General features: G+C 40.6%; 1 long non-coding RNA gene across 1 annotated transcript; it reads right to left on the reverse strand.

Moving 5' to 3' along the window:
• Nucleotides 1-1,703: 1,703 nt before the first annotated feature.
• On the reverse strand, nucleotides 1,704-10,736 carry LOC121139434. Its single transcript, XR_005876390.1, has 4 exons — nucleotides 10,457-10,736; nucleotides 10,086-10,285; nucleotides 1,939-2,018; nucleotides 1,704-1,809 (listed from the first exon to the last, which is right to left on the reverse strand). It is a non-coding gene; the product is annotated as an uncharacterized LOC121139434 (long non-coding RNA).
• Nucleotides 10,737-11,863: the final 1,127 nt, after the last annotated feature.

Genomic DNA, 11,863 nt, shown 5'->3' on the forward strand with positions numbered 1-11,863 from the left:
ATTAAAATTCAAAGACCATAATAGAAAACTTAAGTAAATTTATTTTTAAAAAAATAGTGTTTTAAGCCTAGGAATAGAACCAAAACCAGTAAGCAAGTCCAGAGAAAAGTAATAAGCTAGAAAACTGACTGCATGTCAATCAAGTAGCTGACTGTCCTAGCAGGTCAAAACACTCTAAAAATAACTAAAATCTGAAAATAATAATGACAAATTGAAAAGAGTACATAGAAAATGAGTATATCCTAGATTTAAAACAGAGCCTCAGTTAATGTAAGTGAAAATGTAAAATTCTAACCAAATATCTCAGTTCAAAAGTATACCTTCAAAATCTCGGATTTTTCCCAAAATAAAGAAATGCAAAAATCATTTTCTTCATAAGCCTGTGGGAAACAGGTAATTTGCTATATTATTGATGGTGTAAATGGATGTATGTAGGAAACTCTGTTATCATCTAAAGGAATAAATGCCTATCTCCTTTGATCTAGCAACCTGACTTCTGAGGATTTTTCTTAGAGATAAACTTTGCACACCTGCAAAGCCGCATTCCTTCTAGGGACATGCAAGTGACAAAAGCTGTTCCACCTGATTTAACCAAGGGTCTCGACTCAGCGGCATCCCAAAGACCCCCCGCAGAAATAGAACTGAAGCCCTAGAGTTGCAACGTGAGATCTCTTGTTTTGTAACCAGGGAAGCTGAGACTTGTAGCTTTAGAAAGAATCAGCTAGGGTCAGGGAAACCAGCTGAGATCTCTAGCCTAGCCTTTCATTTTGTTTACTGACTGGTTTAGTTTTATTCAGTGCCTCTGACCAACGCTCTGCTCCATTTAGGTCAGGGTTGCTTATTGTAATATGTATCATCACTATGAGTCAGAGGAGGAGAGAGAAAAATGGCAGTAAAGCGGTAACTGTAAGCTGCAGACTCACATGTGGAACCAGTGAGAAATGCCATTTGAGCGGAAAGCGGGTTTGCAAAGCATATTTGGAGACGTCCAAGTCAGAAGCCGCCAGCCTGAGACTCCGAAGGTCCCTCTTTCCAAGACGACAAAAAAAAAAAAAAAAAAAAAGTGACATCAAAGCATTAAAAAATGAACCATACCATAAAATGTCACAGAAGTTAAGTTTTTGTCTTCAGGACCTTTAGCCTAATATATACTCTTGTGCAGGTGTGGCTCGCTGAAAAACTCTTCAATAATGTCCCTTAAAGTACAGTCTGTCCTCCGTGGCTCCCACCCAAGAATTCAACCAAATGAAGAGGGAAAGTACTTTGGAAAAGGAAAGTCAGTACTGAACAGCAGAGACTTTTTCCTTGTCATTATGCCCTCCTAAACACACAGCACAGCATTTACTCACACAGCATTTGTACTGTGTTAGGTACGATTAAGTCAGCCTGGAGGTGGATTAAAGGATAAATTATGTGCAAACACGGCCTGCACATAGTGTCCTGGGATCTTGTGTCTGAAGTGTCATTGTGCCATTAGCTTATCAGTTGTGTTATAAGGGGAGCTATCATCCAGCGCAGACTTACTACAAGCCAAGCACCCGCATGACACGTGATCCTTAGAACAACCCTGTGATGTCTGCTCTCCTCTTCCATCTCGCACATGGGAAAAATGGGGGTTTTGGAGGCTGAGATTAAAAAAAAAATACAAGCAGAGAGTGTCAGTATGGATTTGAACTTGAATTTTACAATCCTGTTACCTGTCCTTTCTGATATCACTAATCCTTTGATTTACAGCCAATACTTTCTTTGATTCTGAAGAGATCCTTATGCTCTTGTGGTCCTATTACAAGTTAATATGAGAATAGGTCTCTGAAAAAAATGAAATTATATTAGAATTAGATATATTATAGTGATATACATTTTAGTTCTTATCCTACTAAAGTCATTTAGTAGAAACTCTAATATGTTAGCTGGACTTTCATGATTTTCAGTAATTACTTTGAAACAGTAGTCTGTTTATCAATCCATCCATCCACTGAACAAATGAAGCTGTGGTAGGCAACTTGCTCTTCTAGACCCTAGAAATACAGAAGATGTCAAAATTTACTTCTGGTCTTTGTTAGATCATAACTTTCTAAATATGAAAACGTTCCATATCTGAGCTAACAAGAACAACTTAGCAATTCTTCTTAGGTCCAGAGGGTTTGGAATGGGTATCCCAAAATGAGGATCAAAATAAGAGCAAAAAAGCAAATGAGCGTCTTTGTTTGGATGAGTTCTACAAAGACAACAAGAAAATAAGCATACAATATCATGGGGACGGGGGAGTGTTAGCACAGATATTCAGTTAAACTGACTTAAGTGAAGAGAAGTCTGATGGGGGCTGTCCTTCTGTATATATGTTTCTCTTATCGGTTAATGAATAAAATACCATTTGGAAAATGAGGCAGGAAGATAGGTGGGACTAGAAGACAAGGAGAATTCTGGGAAAGGTAGGTGGAAAGTATTTGCCAGAACACTGGCCATGTACGCTGCCAAAGAGCAACAGGTCTAGACCCTTCTCTGGTAAGATAAAACCACGTGGAAATACTTAGATTAATGGAAATGGGTTAATTATTAAGACAGAGTTATCCAATAAGAAGCCCTAATCATTGGCACAGATTTATAATTAATATAACGTCCATGTGTTTCTTTGGGGTTGAGGTGGCTGTGGGACCAGGCTGGCAGGACAAAGCAAATCCAACAACAGAAGTCAGACAGATCAAGAAGGGGAAAACACGCTAGTTCTAGAAAAGTGAATCAAAAATGCCAAGGATGAAGACCCTATGCTCCTGCTACAGGGATCAGAGTGTGGTGGGTGAGAGAGAACAGCCAGGGAAGCCAATGGAAGCCCCTGGGGAGATGGAAGGACCAGGTGAGGAGCATTTCCTATCCAATAGGAAATGATACCGATTTTATCTTAAGTGAAATCTGAATCTGCGGAAGATCTTTAAATTTTTTTCAAATTATCCTATTGAAAAACCTCGGCATCAAAGCACCGGGCACTGAACCGAACCCTCTGCCCAAGAACCGGGGCCAGACCACTGGCTGCAAATGCAAGAGGTGATTTATTGAGTACACAGGCGCCTGCGGATGCTACTGCAACTCGGGTGCAGAGCATGCCGGGCTTGCAGGGAGTACAATATTTATAGAGTTTCAATGGTCACATAAGTAACAGGCATTTCATTGGCTCATCTTGGGGGCAGGGGTAGTTCCCACGGACTAAGTTTCCTGGTATTACTTTATGAAAGACCCAGGCATACTTCAGCAATTATTATCCTGGTCCCATGACTACTATGGTGATCATAGACACAACTTGGGGCAAGGGTAGTTGCCAAGGACTAGGTGTCCTGGTATAGTCATATGAAAGTTCCCATCACGCTTCAGTAATTATTATCCGGGTCCCATGATTGCTATAGTGATCAGACACAATTGGGGGTGAGATACCTGGTCTGGGTTTCTTTCATTAGGCAACGGCCTGGCCTTGCTTTTCTTTTCCTAGGGGGTCCTGGGTAGGGGTCTTTCACTACAAAATACACATATTTCAAGCTGAGTCATCAAAAAGGAAACGAATGACCCTCATGGTGCACATGAATTTTTTTTTTGCATGTGAGTTTTTTAAAGCCTCACCTGTAGTTTTAGCTAATGTGCTGACTAGTTTTATGTCAACTTGTCACAAGTTAGAAGTCATCAGAAAGAAGGGAAACTCAAATGAGAAAGTGCCTCAGTAAGATCTGGCTGCAGGCAGGCCCATGAGGCATTTTTCTTAGTGATTGATGGGGGAGGGACGAGCCTATTATGGGTGACATCATCTCTGGGTTAGTAGTCCTGGGATCTATAGCAAGGCAGACGGAGCAAACCATGGAGAGCAAGCCAGTAAGCAGCATCCTTCCATGGCCTCTGCATCTGCTCCTGCCTCCAGATTCCCACCCTGCTTGAGTTCCTGCCCTCACTGCTGTAAATGATGGGAGTGAAATAAACCCTTTCCTCCCCAAGTCGCTTTTGTTCATGGTGTTTCGTCACATCAGCAGTAACTAATTGCAACAGTAACTAAGACAGCTTGGAACATGCCCCATACAAAAGAAACACTACTGGTGACTAAGAAATTGTCTTGAATACTGAGATGTCCATCTTGAAGATATTCATAAGGATGACATCTCCACGGAGGGTGGCACATCAGCTCATTCTATCTCCAGTCTTTTGTGGCTTGTTTTGAGCAGCTCTCAGGGCCGATCTGCTTTGGGACACAGATAGGAAACTTTCTTTCTGGGTGGGGTGTGGACGCCATCTTCCAGAAATGTGACACTGTGTGCAGTTGATCTATATTTTTTTAGTGAAAAGTTCACCCTACCAAAAACAATTTAACAGGATGCTCTTCAGTCACAGCAGAAAATCCTGGACTCCTTCATCAGCCCTGAGGAGAGTTCTTTAATTGAGACTGGAATTTGAAAAACCTCCTTTTCGAATCTGTCAGAGCTGAGCTACTGATCCAACCAGTTCAGCATAGCTGCCCTCAGAAGTCACAAGTACAAGTGGGACTGTACATGAAAAAGAGGGTCATAGTAACCCAGTCTCCATAGAAACTACATAAACCATCGGTGGTGGCTCTCTTGTCAAATAAAACATAATTCATGACACTTTTAACATCATTGGCTGAAAATAAAGTGCACAATTATGCCTCATAGGATGGTGAAAAAAAAGCTGATAAAGTGCATTACTAAAATAAGCAAATTACAAAATTATACAGGCAGTGCAGATCACTACAGCCCCGAAACCTGGCTTTTGTTGTTGTACAACCTGAAGTTGCTGGTGCACAGTACATCATGTCTCCTTCAGACACAACCTGAAGACGTCCACACTCATACTTCAAAAAGATGTGAACTTATTTCGATAGGTTCTTAATTACTGTTTTGTTTCACTATTTAAAAAAATATGAGTAACAAAAAAAAAACAAGGCTAACTGCCTAAAAAGAAAAAAAAGACAATGCAAAGATTTACAAGTTTATATTCATCAGTCATTTGTAACAATAGAGAGTCAATTAGTGAATGAGTTACAAGGGAGAGTGGAGCAAGACAGATAGGGAGAGAGAGAGAGAGAGAGAGAGGCATTTTCATTACATTAGTGTGTGCTTATGAGGAACAAACCCTCTGTTTTCCTCAATAAAGCATTTTTGGTGTGGAAATGCTGTCCTTCCAGTGAGTAGAATGATTTTTTTAAAATTTCCACCTTTACTACCAAATGTGGAATTATGATTATTTTAAACCATTAAACCAAAAGCCAGGCATGAACATGGGTTTCATCTTAATTTTAGAACAGGCTGAAAGCATACATTGGTGTCCTTTGTTTCAAACACACCCTGGAACCCAGCAGACCACATTCAACCTAGTTAAATTATCTGAATGGATTTTGGGGGAAGAGAAAAAGAGTCTGTTCATTTTAATATACCTTCAGAAATATTTTACTCCTTGATGATGACAGCAGCTCTCGCTGACAACTATTAATACATTATAAACACCCCATCAGAGTTATATAAAAACATGTCAGTTTTAAAGAGAACATCTTTGACAGCAAATTTTCTGATTGTGAAACAGCTGTGCCTTCAGCACAATGCATTAAGTAGTTTATTCCTTTTAGATAGTTAAATTGTGCATGAAATGTTGCTGGCGCAAGGGCTCCAAATCTGGCCTGATTAGCGAACATCTGTTACATTGGAAAAATTCATGTCTACCCTAATTAGCTGTCAAGCTGATGTACATCAGGCCTGATGGTGAGGGATCCTGTGCTGTTTAAGTCAAACAGGTTCCTCTCCTCTTCTGTCACCTGCCCTTTCAAATCTCTCCCTTTCATGTGTTGCTGTAATTAGAGATGGTTGGACATACAATGGGACAGGCTACGGTCAGTTATAGGCCCATCTGTGCAATATATTTACTCCCCCCTAAACTTGGGAGCCAGGAGATAAAGTACCTCCATGACAAGGAGACTGTTAGACAAGCTTGGTCTACGACACTTTGATAATCCTGGCACGTTGACATCCTTGGAAAGACTCTTAGAAACCTGGAGTCTCCGTTCTGTGGCTGCTACAACCAAAACTGCTGAAGACTTGGTCTTTGTGGTGCTTGCTTTAAGCAGCAGTATAGACCCCCAGCCCTAACAAGAACTGCTGCAGAGTACTGTAGGCCCTATAATGTATGGGTAGGTTTTAAAAGGAGCCTGGGTTCTGGGTGGTGGTGGCGCACGCCTTTAATCCCAGCACTAGGGAGGCAGAGGCAGGTGGATCTCTGTGAGTTCGAGGCCAGCCTTGTCTACAGAGCAAGTGTTAGGACAGCCTCCAAAGCTACACAGAGAAACCCTGTCTCAGAAAACAAAACCAACCAACCAAATAAATAAATAAATAAATAAATAAATAAATAAATAAATAAATGGGGCCTGGGACAGGCGGAGAAAGGACTGAGTGTTCTGTACATGGAACTTTCACAGCAGAAAAAGTGACTGTAGCCAGCCACACAGGACAAGATGTGATGGCATCTAGTGTATACAGAGATTCCTAATGCAAATACAAACTTTCACTAATATACGGACTGTAAATTCCTGTTTTAAACTGTCTACCCTTCCAGTGAACTGGAAAGCAGAATTTGAAGTATCCCTATCAGGAGACATCCTTATTTGCCCCTAAGGGTGACCTGGGGCTGTGTTCAGGTTCAGCCTGGAAGACTAAGGTCATGAAGATGACATCAGTGTGTCTCCTTAGGGTGTGACTGGTCCTCAGAGGGATGAAACATAAACCATTCTGACTTCAGCTTGTCCTTTTAAGATAACTCGAGTGTAGGATTACTGTGTCCTAAGCATATGTACCTGAGGGAGAATGACAACACTTGCTGAGATCCAGGAGTGGAGGGTGTATGCTCTATGAAAAGTCGTATGTGGCTATAACTGAGGGAACCCCCTTACTCACAGCATCAGGGAGTCTGAAACTAGACAGAGTCTCACTTTAAATTCTGAATGGTCTCCAGTTGCAACTGGACTTGAGATTGCTGGCCCCGAGGAGGCTGGGTTCTCCCTCCCTCCCTTCTTCCCTTCTTCCTTCCTCCTTCTGTTCTTTCACATTGAACACATCCGAAGTGTAACTAAGGAAATATTTAAGTATGGTCTCAAACACCAGCCCTCTGATGTCGTTATCGGCCTTGCTTGAAGGAAAGGGCGATATTTATTGAAACTTCATGCTCTACAGTTTCGGACACATTGCCAATATCTACTGACCCACCAACCTTGATGCCTTCATTTTCTTTAATGCACCTATGATTTTCATACTTTTACTTACATATTTGCTTACAATAGGGTGCCATGATCTCTTATAATAGACTGTAGGGCCACTAGAGATGGATATCATGGATTTTGTACACATCGGGGACTCGATATATGTTTGGTGTGTGGATATTATGTGGCACAGAAATTGAAGATTCACAGGCCTACGTTGAAATGCAGCCACCTTGGCTAAACATCAGTGAGTCACAAGTAACTATAGTTATCTCTCATTGCCTAGAGAAGTCACTATAGGTTAGTTGGGGTCCACTAGAGGCTGGTTTAAAGAGTTCAGGGACCTTGTTTTAAGGAATGTGAATATAAATGTTCACCATTCACGGATGAATTTCCTTCCGCCTCTCAATGTCTCCAGATCCATGATCCCTGACAGACAATGCGGTCTCTTGGGGCTCAGCTGGTGTCCATCTTGTGCTAGATTTAGATTTGCATCTAAAGCATCCCTACTTGGATACTCAGTGATGCTTGTCCAGCCTGGACAATGATCCCTGAACTCTTGCTCTTTCCCCACCTGCTTCCCTAGACCTTTTCTCTAGCCTTCTGCATTAGTTCCTAGGCTATCAGAACTGTCAATATATGAAACACTGTAAGAACAACAATATGCTTAATTCTATAGATTTGAGAGAAACTCTAAGCTCCATTTGCCAAGCACATGCCAAGCCTGTAGAATTCAAATTGTTCCAATATCAAAACTATTTTGTAGCACAACCATGAATTGCTTAACAATAGGACACATTCTAAGATTACACTAATAGTTGATTTTTGTTCATTGTGTCGAACACCAGACTCTGCTTACATGAATTAGGATGACCATAGACAGCATTTCTAGGCAGAATAGCTGCATGGGAACACTATCAATATATGGAGGATGATTGATGGCAAAGGGTTTTATGTGGTAACTATAACCACCAAAAAAGAAAATTGCAATGTTCCAGGTGGTGGGGGCACACACCTTTAATCCCAGCACTCAGGAAGCAGAGGCAGGTGGATCTCTGAGTTTGAGGCCAGCCTGGTCTACAGAGTGAGTTCCAGGACAGGCTCCAAAGCTACAGAGAAACCCTGTCTCAGAAAGAAAGAAAGAAAGAAAGAAAGAAAGAAAGAAAGAAAGAAAGAAAGAAAGAAAGAAAGAAAGAAGGAAGGAAGGAAGGAAGGAAGGAAGGAAGGAAGGAAGGAAGGAAGGAAGGAAGACAAGGTAAGGTACAATGTGTGGAGTATCCTCTCCCCTCTTTTTTGTTTATGGTTTTAAACATTTCTTCAATTTTACAGCACATTTCAAATGTCTTAATACAGATTATTTCACTCAAATCTAGTAGTTATTTTCTATTTTTAAGCTCTGGATATACTGTTAGCATTTGAAAACAAACAAACGAACCTGAGGCACAGAGACTTTTGGATATTTACCAGGCTAGACTTCACAACTATCATCATTCACAGCTAAAACAGCCAGCTTGACTACAGCCCAGGCTCTTTATTTAAACATCTGATACGTGCCATTTCTAATTCACAGCTCTCACAATGCCCACAAGTTCCTGTGAGATTTCTGTCCTCATCTTTAAAAGAGATAGAATTTAGACATAGAGATGATGTGACTTCCCTGCAGCTTGCACAGTGATAAATAGCAAGGTAAGAAAAATCATCCAATGTTACTTAACCGACACAGCTTCACAGCTGCCACTCAAGTGAACTTTATTTTCATAATTTAAATGCCCTTTAGAAAAAAAATAATGCTTTCAGAGCTAGGAAGACGGCTCAGTGGTTAAGAGCACTAGCTGCTCTTCCAGAGGACATTGGTTCAATTCTCAGCACCTACATGACAGCTCACAACTGTCCAGATCCAAGGGATCCATCACCTTCTTCTGGCCTCCAAGGGCACCAGACATACATGTGGTACACAAACATACATGCCAGCAAAACACCCATACACAGAAAGTAATAAAATAATTTTTTAAAAAGTTTTAAAAGTAATGCTTTTATTTCATTGTATTCTTGATTCCTTGTGAAAGAGTCTAATGAAAACATCTATTTGGTTGAATACTAACATCCAGAGGAGTCTATTTTGGGGAGGTGGAGTGAATCTAGTTGGGTAGCCTTGTAATAATCTATACAACCTTTTACCCACACTCCTGCGTCAGATTAGGAAATAACTAAAGTGAATATAGATGTCAACCCAAAGTAATAAAGACTCTGATATCTTCTCTTTGGTAACTTTATCATTTAACTCCAAGTCTGAGTTCCGGATTCCACTAAATACTGATCTTTGGAGTCAACTCAGTGAGCTGTGACTGGCGTTGAAATAATTTAGATGATTCAGAGACTCTGTGCTTTATACTCATATAGTAGCTGTGTGTGGTTTTGACAAATTTCATTAATAAAATCAAAAGGGTCTTTTCTGCAGTTAATAAAGAGTGATAGAACAAAAATATTTACTATGTACTATGCCAGCAACGAAATTAACCAGTAATAATTGTTTTCAGTGGTACCAATCAACAGCTGAGAAAAAATCCCACAGGTCATTATATTTACCAAAATTAATGAAAGGGTACTGCCTACCCTCTTGTATACCACTCCCTTAAGCATGCTAAGTCACACACAAACACTCACAGAGAGAGAGAGAGAGAGAGAGAGAGAGAGAGAGAGAGAGAGAGAGAGAGAGAGAGAGAGAGAGAGAATGCTAATTCTCAGTGTTTTGGTTTGCTTCTGCTTCCTCTGGAAGCAATTTTATAAACTTTTGAACATTTTATTGGTGATACAGCAAATTCCTTATTGCTATTCCAAGCCTATAATTTACCTTGAGCCTGCTGATGCCAACCTTCCAGAGAATCACCCCCGTAGTGCTGTAGACAGCAACTGAAGGTCAAACCTTTCCTGTGGTGACTTATCTCCAAGTCTTCCGCCAACAGGCAGCAGATGTACACTTTCCTTCAGAGGACAGGCGCACACAGGTCATTGACAAGCAAGGAGGAACTCATTCCTCCTAGAAGCTTCACACTGCAGAAAAATGGGAATACATTTGAGACAACTTAGACTCCCCCAGAGTCTAAGCCTCTTGTTTTTAAGTAAGCAATTAACTTCTTCTCGGATGTAAAGCGTGGCCCAGTATCCTCATTATCTGGGAATGGCTTTCAGTGGGTAGTGTGGCTGACCACCCCAAAGACATACCAATTGGATGCTGCTTGCTGGTGTCCATTGAAAGAATATGAAAAAGAGGTGCTCGATACAACTTTTCCTTGGGGTTAATATTATTGCATTGTAAGTGTTGCAGGAAGTAGTGGTGGCTGAAACTCCTGATTTGGATGAGACTCACTGTAGTGATGACAGGAGAGGCCACCTGGGTAAGGAGCCTAGAATCATGTGTCAACACAACTCATTAGGTCCCATAGTTAAAGATAACTTGAGTTCTCAGGCCAATTCTGAATTCTCTTCTCAAACACGATTCTCTGCAGACCTAAAGGGAAAAAAAAGTGGCAGATCATACTGAGTAGAGAACTTTGGGAAGAGTTCCTCTTCCTCAATGGACTCTTCGCCAATATCTTGCTTTTGTAATGAGATTGTTTAATTTTTACTGTGGACATGTTACATCCCATCACTCCGAGTCTCTCTCATTTCTTTATTGGTGTGTGAATCATAAGACCTGAACTCAAGACAAGCAGAACTGTTTGTGAGAATCAAAAATGTTACCCTGTTCTTATGCCCAAAGATGAAACAGCCCACTAAGAACAGGAAGCTGAATCTTTGTAGACACAACCAAGAAACAACTCTCTCCATCAGCCAGTATTGAGATGAAAATTAAACTTAGATTTCCTGACATTCTGCTCTTGTTCTCTCACCACGAGACCACTGTGAAATCATCGGACTTACACTATAAGCCCATTCTCCCCAAAGCCTAACAAATTTATAGCTTCACATGAGCACCAAAGCAGAAGTTATCAATTACTTTCAAGGTGTCTAACTTTTAGCTGGGAATACATTGCTGTAGACATGTGATGGCATCTGTAATTCCAGCCAGTCCTCCAGGGACTCTCCAGGGATGCCTTTTGGAGCCCTCTGTAAGATAATAAAGTAGGTTCTGGTCAGACATGCTGTACCTCACCCTCTGTAATGGCTTGCCACATAAATCTGGGCCATGATTTACATTTGAAAGCCCCAGATCAATATTTGAGGAGGGATTATTTTTTATCAACTTGGCTCTAATTCTCTGAAATATAAAGTTATTTTTTTTAAATGTCAAGACCAACTACACCCACCATGGCATGAAATGGCTTTGTCGAAAAAGTTGGAAAAAAATTAAGCGTAAATTTTGTGTTGACATAATTCAGGTTAAGTCTAAAAAAGAAAAATACTTACTTTTGTAAAATGAGAGGCTATTTTATCACCCAGAGAATGTCACATCAATTGTAAAGCCATCAGCCCAAGGTTTGCTGGTGATTGCTTCATATTTACTGTTAGTCCAGCGATGGGGATGGTACTTTTACAGTCTTTGGACAGACTAGTGAGTGTGACATTTAAAGTGTTGATTTTTGCAGCACTTATGTTAATTGTTGTAATTTTCCTGATGAACCACCATTC

Source organism: Mesocricetus auratus, unplaced genomic scaffold (genome assembly GCF_017639785.1).
Source record: "Mesocricetus auratus isolate SY011 unplaced genomic scaffold, BCM_Maur_2.0 Super-Scaffold_15014, whole genome shotgun sequence".
NCBI lineage: Eukaryota > Metazoa > Chordata > Mammalia > Rodentia > Cricetidae > Mesocricetus > Mesocricetus auratus.